Genomic DNA, 12460 nt, shown 5'->3' on the forward strand with positions numbered 1-12460 from the left:
ATCGCTCTGTTAATGTCCACAAAAGTCATTTAAAGTGCTGCAATGTCGGTATAGGGTCTATTACAGTCTCTTTAGTATTGGGGCAGGTATCCAGTCTGTGCTGTAGGGGCAGTTAGAGATCGTCAGCAGTGACACAAATTGCTCTGTTAATGTCCAAAAAAGTCATTTAAAGGGCTGCAATTTTTTTTGGTATTGCTGTGCAGTGCACTAAAAAGGGGGGTGGGGAGGGGGTTAATCCACAGTATAATATACTTTGTAGAAAGATATTATAGTGGATTAGTAGTATTATTGTGCACTGTGCAGCATTGTGACAGGTGTGCTGACTGAGCATTGCTGCAGCAATACTACACACAGTGACAAACTCTCTGGCCAATTATTTTTAGAGCTGGTGTGATAGACCAGTGGCCCCCCAATACCACCTATTGAGTGGGGTGTTATCTGAGTATACTTTTACAAGTGTATTTGTGTCCTGCAAACAATATTGCCTCTTTTGCTGAGTTAAGTCTGATACACACAGCAATAAACTCCCTGGCCAATTTTTTTCAACAACTGGTGTGATAGACCAGTGGCCCCACAATACCACATATTGAAGTGGGGTGTTATTTAACAGTATACTTTTCTAAGAGTGTATTTTAGTCCTGAAAAAAATTGGCCTCTCTTGCTGTGTTGACTGTGCTACACACAGTGACAACAGTTACTGGCCAATTATTTGTAGAACTGGTGTGATAGATACCCCAATACCCCCAATACCACATATTGAAGTGGGGTGTTATCTACCTTTTTCCAGATATAATGCAATTCTCTAGAGACTTTTGTCACAGGGTAATTAAAAAACATGACAGGCAGAGGAAGAGACAGAGACGTACGCAGGGGTGGTAGTGGTAGGGCAGGAGCAATAGGCCGGAGCCTAACTGTGAAGTTTCAAAAGGTGCGTACAATTACGGCAAAGGACGCACCAGACTTGGTTGAGTGGGTCACTCAGCCTTCCTCTTCTGCACCCTCCTCATCCTCTCTATCTGCACCCTCTTCACGCTCTGCTGTGTGCACCCCCAAAGACACCACCACCACATACCCTCCACTTGAGTCACTGGAATTATTTTCCAATCCATCACAAAATGTTTGCGATGCACAGCCATTGTTGGCATTGGATCAGGAAGAGGAGGTAGCAAAAGCCGCCACTCAGCAGTCTGACGACAGTACCCAGATCATCCCAAGGAGGTTGGTCCCCGCTGTTGCTGCCTACTCAGAAATCTTGAATGTTAGTAGTGGGGAAAGTGACGTGGATGATGACGAGCCTATGGACATCACGTGGGAGTCCACAAGAGAGAAAGAGGAAGGGAGTTCAGAGGGAGAGACGGGCCGGCAGATAGGGAGGAGAGGCAGGCAGAAGTTGCATTGCACAAGAGGTAGGAAGCAGACTGCAAATGTATCAGGAGCGAGCCATCAACCATGTACAGTCACATCTGGCATTTCCAGGATGCCGGAACATGGCTCCGCAGTGTGGGCTTTTTTTAATGTGTCCGTTGCTGACAACAATGTTGCCATCTGCAGCCTTTGCAGTCCATGCATAAGTCACGGTAAGCCCAACACTCACCTAGGGACCACCGCCTTAAGAAGGCACCTGAACTCCCATCACCGAACCCAGTGGGAGCAACACCATCAGAACCCACAAAGCAACACTCCAGGCTCTCATCGTCCAGCCCCTTCTCCTTCTCCTCTCTCCTCACATTTGCCCTCCACTCCACCTTCCATGATGCCGTCGTCACGTTGTTCTGGAAAAAGGCAGGCTTCTGTGGTCCAAATGTTGGAGCGGAAAGAAATAATGATGCCGGATAACCCTCTTGCCCAACGTTTGACTGCTGGCTTGTCGGAACTGATAGCCCGCCAACTACTGCCATATAAACTGTGGGACTCGGAGGCCTTTCGTAAATTTGTGACCATTGGAACAACACAATGGAAGGTCCCAGGCAGGAAATATTTCTTGCAAAAGGGCATTCCAGACCTGTATGGCCATGTTCAGCGGCAAGTGAATATATCTCTGGCACACAGTGTTAGTGCCAAGATACATCTGACCACAGACACATGGTCTAGCAATGGTCTTTCAGTTAAACCCATGTGAACTAATTTTTGGAGCCTATACAGGCCAACACTTACTTCTGTATACTGTGAATGCCTACTGTACCTCTAGCCATCAAATACTAAGTTCTTTGCTGACAGTTCAACCCATGTGAGCTAATTTTTGGAGCCTATACAGGCCGACACTTACTTCTGTATACTGTGAACGCCTACTGTACCTCTAGCCATCAAATACTAAGTTCTTTGCTGTCAGTTAAACCCGTGTGAGTATATTAAAAAAAAAAAGTATATAAAATGGTGTATCTCACACGTACAAACACAGACTAGGCCCCGATTACAATTTTTTGTACCCTAGACGGGAGGATGAGGAAGAGGAGTAGGAGTAGGAGGAGTTCAGAACAGGAGGCAAACTGAAGCGCCCTGCAATCCTCGGCGGTGGAAGGAGATGCGCCAAACAAATTTAAAAGGTGTATCTCACACGTACCGATACAGACTATGCCGCAATTTTTTTTTTTTTTTTTTACCCCCAAAAGGGTGTTTATTAAATAGCGGAATAGAACAACAGTATACAACGGGTGTATCTCACAGGAACGTATGAACTAAATATTTTTTATTTTTCACTTAAATTGTTGATTTTTGAATAGCAGATGTGAACACAGCAGTGTCTTATGTTTTATCTCACGGTCAGCAGGCTATGAAGGAAAAAATGTAAAAAAAAAAAAAAATTCCCCTTTAAATTTGTAATTTTTAAATAGCAGATTAGAACAGCACTGTGTGTAGTGATGTCGCAAACCTAAAATTTGCCATTCGCGAACGGCAAATGCGAACCTCCGCGAATGTTCGCGAACCACCATAGACTTCAATAGGCAGGCAAATTTTAAAACCCACAGGGACTCTTTTTGGCCACAATAATGATGGAAAAGTTGTTTCAAGGGGACTAACACCTGGACTGTGGCATGCCGGAGGGGGATCCATGGCAAAACTCCCATGGAAAATTATGTAGTTGACGCAGAGTCGGGTTTTAATCTGTAAAGGGCATAAATCACCTAAAATTCCTAAATTGTTTGGAATAACGTGCTTTAAAACATCCAGTGTGTGTATACGATCAGGTATGATGTTGTATCAATCAGGTAGTGTAATGGTTACACCCGCATCACAGTGACAGACCAAACTCTAACAGACCAAACTCCCAGTTTAACAGTCAGTCAGTCCATTTGCACAACCGCAAACTCCCCATTTGCACAAGGTTGGATACCAAGCTAGCCATGTCCCATTCCTTGTCCTCACTGACGTCATTGAAGGTCTCTTCCTCCACCCAGCCACGTACAACACCAAGGGTCCCCGAAAGGTGAGAACAAGCCCCCTGGGACGCCTGCTGTGGTTGGTCTTCCACCTCCTCCTCTGACTTCTCTTCTTCAAACTCCTCTCTCTGCGGTCCATCAATCGACAACGACAAGGCTGCTTCTGGTGGTGATGGGGACCACAACTCTTCCTCTTCATGCTCATCTATGGCCTGATCCAGTACTCTTCGCAGGGCACGCTCCAGAAAAAAACACATATGGGATGAGTTCGATGATGTTGCCTTGGGTTTGACTGACCAGGTTTGTCACATCCGCAAAAGGACGCATGAGCCTACAGCCATTGTGCATGAGCATTTAGTAACATGGCCAAAAAATACCCAGCTCCGCAGAGGCTGTCCTCTTTTTTTAAAAAAATTAAAAAAATCTGTTCTTATCAGTTTAATCCATATTACGTTACGTCCCCTATCAGGGGCCGGTGTACGGAATAGATTTTAGGAACCAGGAGATGGAAAAAGATGGTTGGTCTGTCCTCTTACTTCCAATTTTGGGCACTGCGCGTGCGCCGTGCAATGTACTGTGCCATCCTATATGAGTGGTGTGTTAACCCTCCTCTTGTGTTAGGGTCAGAACCGACCCGTTTTCAGGTTTTGAATGTCTATAAGTATCACATAAATTTGTTTATTGCATCAAGATTTTTTTACTTTGTCAGGAACCTCTATTTAAACAATGTAATAGAAAAAAAAATCCTTTTCACTAAATTATAAAATACTGTGGTGTAAATTAAGACGTTTATGGTGTTAGGGTCAATTCTGACCCAGTTATAATATAGGATTATAGGACACTAATAAGTGCCAAAACTGAAATCATAAACACTCTCTCTGCTTAGTAACACTGACAGCCAATCACCTCTCAACCCTGTGAGCTGTAGTTAGGGAGGGGCCTATCTCTTTGCCTGCTTGTCTGCTTCTCTAAATAAAGAAAAGAAACATAGGACCAATACTTTTCAGAGTTGCTGACTTTATTTTACCATTTTTTTAATTTGAAAACGATAGATGGTATGCTATCAAAAGAAAGGTCTAAAGGGTCACACCAAAAATATTAAAACCAATCTTTTCAAGGATAAAGAAGCCTAACAAGGTAACCAAGAGGTAAGAAACAAATTGGATGATAAATAATTGTTCAGAGGGTATTTTATGGCTGATTTAAAACACGGGTCAAAACCGACCCGTTAACATCATGGATAGTAACAGAAAGCTAACATAAGAGGAGGGTTAAGTGGTACTATTCTGATCAGTTTAATCCCTGTTACGTCCCCTATCAGGGGACGTGTATCAAATAGATTTTAGACAAGCCCAAAGAGTTGTCAATAGTTGACACACTCATGACATAAATTTTATTCCTCTATGCTTCAATCTTGCTGTAGTGATGACTGTGCTCATGCGCACGTTTGGGAGATTGCAGGCGATGGCGGTTTTTCAAAGCCTATGGTCGTGCTGAGGTAGTTCAGTGACAATTAAGTGACCCAGAAAACAATGATTCTGCAGTGTGGGCCCATTGTTGGCCTAGTAGGCTTTAATGATCACCCAAGATGATCATAAAGAAAATTAATGTTTTTTCTATGAAAAATTATCCAGCGGATCGCTTTTGGTCTGTTCATAATGAAGCAACGACCTTATCATCTGGGGTGTGCCAACATTGCCAACACACTCCTAGAGGTGATCGCTTCATTGTGATACGCAAGCCCCTTCACCACAACAAGGTAACGATCACGAAGGGGAATTGATACATGCATGTGACTTTTTTTTGTGTTTTGTTTTTTGCAGCCACGGTTTAGCACCAGAGGCCAGAAAAATTAGGCATCTATTGTACACATGCCTGAAAAAGTAGGTATTGTTGCAGCCGCTGCTGTAGCAGCGGCCGGAAAAATTGAGGTTTTCCAGGCAGAAAGTTCACTAAAACATTACGGCTTGAACCGTAGTTGGTGGCGGAGAAGTCACGTAAGTCATCCGGCCTGCAGAGATTAAATACAGCAGCGTGTGGACCATTTTTAGCTCAAGGCATCTCATCAGGCCTTTTTAAGTCAAATGCATCCCCCACTGTCAGTCCCTTCGGGATCCACGCCTCATTCATCTTAAGAAAGGTGAGGTAATCTAGACTTTTTTGACCTAGACAACTTCTCTTCTCAGTGACAATACCCCCTGCTGCGCTGAAGGTCCTTTCTGACAGGACACTTGAAGCGGGGCAGGCCAGAAGTTCTATCGCAAATTGGGATAGCTCAGGCCACAGGTCAATCCTGCACACCCAATAGTCTAGGGGTGTGGCGATGCGTAGGACTTAAAAAGCTCTGCATGTCCTTCATCAACAACACGTTTGTAAAGCGTCCTGTCCTTGCCGGCGTGGTTGTGGTAGGAGGAGGATTACTTTCACCTCTTCCCCTGTTAGATTCCCGTTGTGCTGTGACATCACCCTTATACGCTGTGTAAAGCATACTTTTTAAATTATTTTATAGCTGCTGCATCCTTTGCGACTGCCGGTAATTTGATAACATATCAGACACTTTCTGCTTATACCGGGGGTCTAGAAGCGTTGCCACCCAGTACAGGTTGTTCTCCTTCAGCCTTTTTATACAAGGGTCACTCAACAGGCATGACAGCATGAAAGACCCCATTTGCACAAGGTTGGATGCCGAGCTACTCATGTCCAATTCCTCGTCCTCACTGATGTCATTGAAGGTGTGTTATTCCCCCCAGCCACGTACAACACCACGGGTACCAGATAGGTGACAACGAGCACCCTGGGATGCCTGCTGTGGTTGGTGTTCCTCCTCCTCAAAGCCACATTCCTCCTCTGACTCCTCAGACTCCTCTTCCAGCATTGCCGCAGGTCCAGCAAGTGATGATAAGGCTGTTTCTGGTGGTGATGGTGACCACAACTCTTCCTCTTCACGCTCATCTACGGCCTGATCCAGCACTCTTCGCAGGGCACGCTCCAGGAAGAAAACATATGGGATGATGTCGCTGATGGTGCCTTCGGTGCGACTGACTAGGTTTGTCACCTCCTCAAAATGACGCATGAGCCTACAGGCATTGCGCATGAGCGTCCAGTAACGTGGCAAAAAAATACCCAGCTCCGCAGAGGCTGTCCTATCCCCATGGTCATACAAATACACGTTGACCGCTTTTTCTTGTTGGAACAGGCGGTCGAACATTAGCAGTGTTGAATTCCAACGTGTCGGGTTGTCGCAAATCAAGCGCCTCACTGGCATGTTGTTTCGCCGCTGAATATCTGAAAAGTGCGCCATGGCCATGTAGGAACGCCTGAAATGGCCACACACCTTCCTGGCCTGCTTGAGGACGTCCTGTAAGCCTGGGTACTTATGCACAAAGCGTTGTACAATCAGATTCAACACATGTGCCATGCACGGCACATGTGTCAACTTGCACAAATTCAATGCCGCCAACAAATTGCTTCCGTTGTCACACACCACTTTGCCGATCTCAAGTTGGTGCAGGGTCAGCCACTGATCCACCTGTGCGTTCAGGGCGGACAGTAGTGCTGGTCCGGTGTGACTCTCTGCTTTCAGGCAAGTCAATCCCAAGACAGCGTGACACCGTCATATCCGGCATGTGGAATAGCCCCTGGGGAGCTGGGGGGGGGGTACAGTTGGTGTGGAGCAAGACGCAACAGCAGAGGAGGACTCAGCCGAGGAGGTTAGCAAAGAGGATGGAGTAGGAGGAGTAGAGGAGGTGCAAGTCGTGGCGGTGTCACCAACTCTGCAGAGCCATGCATTCCATGCTTGGCAGCCGCCAGCAGGTTTACCCAATGCGCAGTGTAAGTGATATACATGCCCTGACCGTGCTTTGCAGACCAGCTATCAGTGGTCAGATGGACCCTTGCCCCAACACTGTGTGCCAGACATGACATGACTTCCTTTTCCACAATAGAGTACAGGTTGGGGATTGCCTTTTGTGAAAAAAAAAATTTGGCCGGGTACCTTCCACTGCGGTGTCCCAATAGCGACAATTTTTTTTAAGGCCTCAGACTCCACCAGCTTGTATGGTAAAATCTGGCAGGCTAAGAGTTCCGATAAGCCAGCTGTCAGACGCCGGGCAAGGGGGTGACTCTGTGAGATTGGCTTCTTACGCTCAAACATTTCCTTGACAGACACCTGACTGTGGGCAGATGAGCAGAAACTGCTGAAGGTGAGAGGCGGAGTGGCGGCACTGGCGGGTTGTTGATAGGGGGCAAGGAGGACAGCAGTGGTTGACGTGGCTGAAGATGCTGGACCATAAGGGGCGTGGCCGCGGCGCGGAAGATGGCTGCTTGCTAATCCTGCTCCGCCGAGCCGCCCGGGACAAACGCAGCCACCGAGAGCTCAGACCCAGCAGACGACCGCCAGCCGCACCAGCAGCCTCCGCAAACACCCGCCGACATGGCCCGCCGAAAGAAGGGACCGGAGCAGTCCAACAAACTGTCCGGTTTCCTCATCTCACAGAGCTCCGGGCTACACCAAAATGGCGGCGCCTCAGGAACACGAGGAGGACAGGGAGCCGCTGCGCTCCATAAACTGCAGCCGCTCTCTACTCACCCACCGCTCCACAGGCAGATCGCCAACCCGGACAGTGGCCAGTCATCTGAGTCACCTTCTCCTCCTTCTCCCTCGTCCAGGAGCCCAGCCAAGAACAGGCAGAGGAGAGACTCACCGCAGAGACCATCCATGTTCCCAGGTATGGACACCAGCCTCCCTGGACAGCACACACATGCTTCTCCCTCTCATGGCCCTGACCCCTTTGCCTCCTTCCCCACCGGTAGCAACCCTATCTCTGAAGGCACTATGAGAGACATGATGTATGCCCTGCGCAATACTATGCAGGCTGACATGCGGTCTTGCATACAACAACTCAGGATTGACATGGGCTCCCTGGGCACTCGGGTTGATTCCCTAGAACGCACGGCTGACACCCATGCCACCACTCTTAATTCTGTCATTACAACACTTAATGCCCAAACGGATGAAATCCACTGGCTCAAAAGTAAAGTGGCAGACTTGGAAGATCGTTCCCGGCGGAACAATATAAAAATTAGAGGAATCCCTGAAACAATCCTGCCTACCCAGCTCCTTCAGCATGTCACTGCGCTTTTCCAAGCACTGCTCCCTAACGCATCAGCCTCAGATCTCATTATAGACAGGATACACAGACTGCCGAAACCATCATTCCTGTCAGGAGATGTACCCAGGGATGTACTCCTCAGGGTTCACTTCTATCATGTGAAAGAGCAACTTATGATGGCGACAAGGCAAAACATGCCACTACCGGAGGGATATGCAAACTTACAACTACTCCCAGACCTCTCCAGGCACACTCTGCAAGCCAGGCGTAATTTGGCCACCATAACCAAAGCCTTACGCAACCACAATGTGCCACACAAGTGGAAATATCCAGCAACTCTATCTGTCACTCATGGCGGATCCACTGCCCTGGTAAAAACTCTGGACGAAGGAATTCAGGCACTGCGGAGATGGAACATTTTGCCACAGCAACCCTTTGATCCTCCTGCATCGCCTCCCCTCAGACCACTGGAAGCAGACTGGCAACTGGTCTCTCGCAAGAGACCCCCCCAGGCACGACGACATCTTTACGAGCTCTAATATATCACCTACTTAACTCCGACTAAGGTCCCAGGCCATAGGAGCGTGAGCCCTTGGCCCTCTCACTTTTATCGGTATGACCGATCACGGACTGCCGAGACGGTCCTTTTTCTTACCCTTTTACCCTGCTTGTTTTTTGTTCTTTTGTTTTCTACCAATTTGCACTTGTTCTACATGGCATCATCGCTGCGTATACTGATCTCCCGCGAAAATCCCACACCCTAGGGATACATCCTTATGGACACTTCAGGAACCTAGACTTTCTTCTCCTCTACAGTAACAACCGGTATTCACCCTCGCTAGATCATCCGGACGACCCATGACTATTAAACTTTTGTCCATCAACGCCAATGGCTTAAACCATCCCGCTAAGAGGCGCACATTATGGAAAGAGGCCTTGGACCATGGTGTGGACGTTTTAGCGGTCCAGGAGACCCATTTTAAAAAAGGGGCTCACCCATCTTGTGCCCACAAAGACTACACCCAGATCTTTCTTGCCTCCGCAGAAGAAAAAAAGAGGGGAGTTCTTCTGGCCTTCAGATCGTCGCTGTCGGTCAAGATTCATCACTCTGTCCAGGACCCACAAGGACGATTCATAATAGTGGTTTGTGAACTGAACGGATCTCCGTTCACCATAGTTAACTTGTACGCCCCGAACTCACATCAATTGCGATTTCTAAGACGTCTACTCAAGCAGGTACACAAAGTCAGACAGGGTCGCTTGCTCCTGTGTGGCGATTTCAATGTGGTTGCAGACCCTGGGATGGACACCTCTTTGTCCCCCCGGGGCCGGCAACAATCGATGGGGGGGCTGTTACATTCAGAAAAGTTGTATGATGTATGGCGGTGTCAACATGCCACCGAGAGGGATTACTCCTACTTCTCACCCAAGCACAGGTCTTACTCTCGAATAGACTTATTTGTGGTTGATGGAGATCTCCTATCGAAAGTGTCCTCCTCGACGATCCAGGACATTACTTGGTCAGATCATGCAGCGGTTGAACTGATCGTCGAGGAGAACGCTCGGGTAGCGTCATCTCGTATTTGGAGATGCGATACTGGAATGCTGCAGGACTCGGGCTGCTCTACCCGGGTCTCGGGCAGCTTAAAGGAGTTTTTCCTGCTCAACAAACAGTCGGTCTCGGACCCCTGGGTGCTGTGGGGTGCACACAAGGCCTTCGTGAGAGGGGTGTGCATTCAGCAGCAGGCCAGGAGGAAGAGACTGAGGAACCAGAAAACGTCTTCCTTGTTGACTGAGATTCATGTTTTGGAGGAAAGTAATAAAAAGGGCCCCACAGTCACTATATCAGACCGCCTAACTCGACTTAGGCTAGAACTCCGAATCCTCCTACTGGAAGCCTCGGATAAACACCTCAATTACCTAAAGCAAAAGTCCTACTCACAGGCTAACAGGGCTGGCAAATTTCTGGCGAATAGAGTTAGACAAAAGCAAGCCAAGTCTAGAATCCCGTTCTTGATAGACCCCGTCACTAAGGCCAAAATTACGCATCCGCAGGCTATTGCAGATGCCTTCGCATCTTTCTATGGTTCCCTGTACAACCTAAAAGATGACCCCTCAGAACACCAACCCTCAGTAGCAGACATAGAGAAATTTTTAAGCGCCATTAATCTGCCGACACTCTCCTCATCCCAACTGGCCTCTCTAAATGCACCCATCACACTTGAGGAAGTCCAATCTAGCATTAAAGCCCTACCGAAAGGCAAGTCACCAGGGCCTGACGGTCTCCCCAACGAATATTACCAGCTATTCCTTCCCCATATAGGTCCCACGCTGACAGAGGTCTTTAACAAAGCTATGACTGATGCTAGTCTTCCCCCTGACATTCTGAGTGCACACGTAGTCACCCTCCCGAAGCCCGGCAAGGACCCAACCACCCCAGCGAATTTTCGACCCATCTCTTTACTAAATTCGGACGCTAAAATTTACGCGAGAATCCTATCCAAACGTATTCAAAAGTTTCTCCCCTCATTGATAGCCAAGGACCAAATGGGCTTTACGCCTGGTCGCCAGACATCCGACGCCACGAGACGAATGGTAAATATTCTCCACCTAGCACAACGACGCAAGATACCTGAATAAAACAAATTTATGCAGCGCTAGCAATGAATTAGTGAAGATATAAAATTATAAAATTATGGTAGAATCAATCTATATCATACAAAAAAACATAATATATCAATCACACTAAGTGCATAAAATAACTGCAATAATTATAAAGTGCATAATAAACTAAAAAATTAAATATAAATTTCAAGTGAAAAGATTAAAGTGCATATATAAATAATTTGGTGAAAAAAGTCCTTATTGATGATCCAATAGGTGCCAAAGTGCCAAGTGAATAAAGGTGCTTATAAGGTGAAGGTGCCCTCTTGGTTCCCCACTCACCGGATTGCGATTGTAAAAAAGCCCTTGGTATTATTGCACATTTGCCCAGGATCTGATGTGGGGTTCCTCCGATGTGACCTCCAATTGAAATCGTCTCCGATATCACCATTAAAAGAAAAAAGGGCCATACATCGTGAAGTACGTAAGTATATTTTATTTCCCCAAAAAGCGATTCAATACTTACAGGATAAAAAGGTTAAAAAAGCATGTATCAAACAAAGCGAGTGGCGCCGCTCGTAGCGTGCGTTCCACATACAGGAAGTTCCCAACCGGAAATGACGTTACGTCCGCAACCGGAAGTGCGTCAACGCGTTTCGCCGTCACACACAGCGTCTTCAAAGGAAGAGCAAGGAAGGAAAGACGCAAGATACCTGCTGTCCTCCTAACGTTGGATGCCGAAAAGGCATTTGATAGGGTACACTGGGGCTACATGGAACACACGTTACAAAAATTTGGTTTTTCTGGCCCTATCCTCTCCGCTATACTAGCCCTATACTCCTCTCCCTCAGCCCATGTGTACACGTCAGGGATAGTGTCCAAAAATTTTCCCATCACTAACGGCACGAGGCAAGGGTGCCCCCTCTCCCCCACGATTTTTAACTTACTAATAGAACCCCTCGCCGAAACTATCCGTTCACATCCTCAAATCATTGGCTTTTCTTACCCCTCATACCACCACAAAATCACATTATTCGCGGATGACATCATCCTCATGCTAACAGAACCATCTAAATCCCTCCCAGCTGCGTACACGATTTTACAACAATTCCACAGTATCTCATACTATAAACTCAACGCGTCCAAGTCCACGGTCCTGAACCTTGGAGTTGCGCGTCAGACGCAAACTCTACTCGCATCGCAGGTCCCCATCCCTTGGTCCACCGACAAAATCCACTATCTAGGTATTGACCTCCCAGCCGATCCCACAAAACTCCTCACAGTTAACGTGACTAGGCTTCTCCACAAATTAGACACGGAAACCACACATATGCAACCTCTGTACTTATCATGGCATGGAAGAGTAGC

The sequence above is a fragment of the Pelophylax lessonae genome (assembly GCF_965119305.1).
Source record: "Pelophylax lessonae genome assembly, contig: HAP1_SCAFFOLD_529, whole genome shotgun sequence".
NCBI lineage: Eukaryota > Metazoa > Chordata > Amphibia > Anura > Ranidae > Pelophylax > Pelophylax lessonae.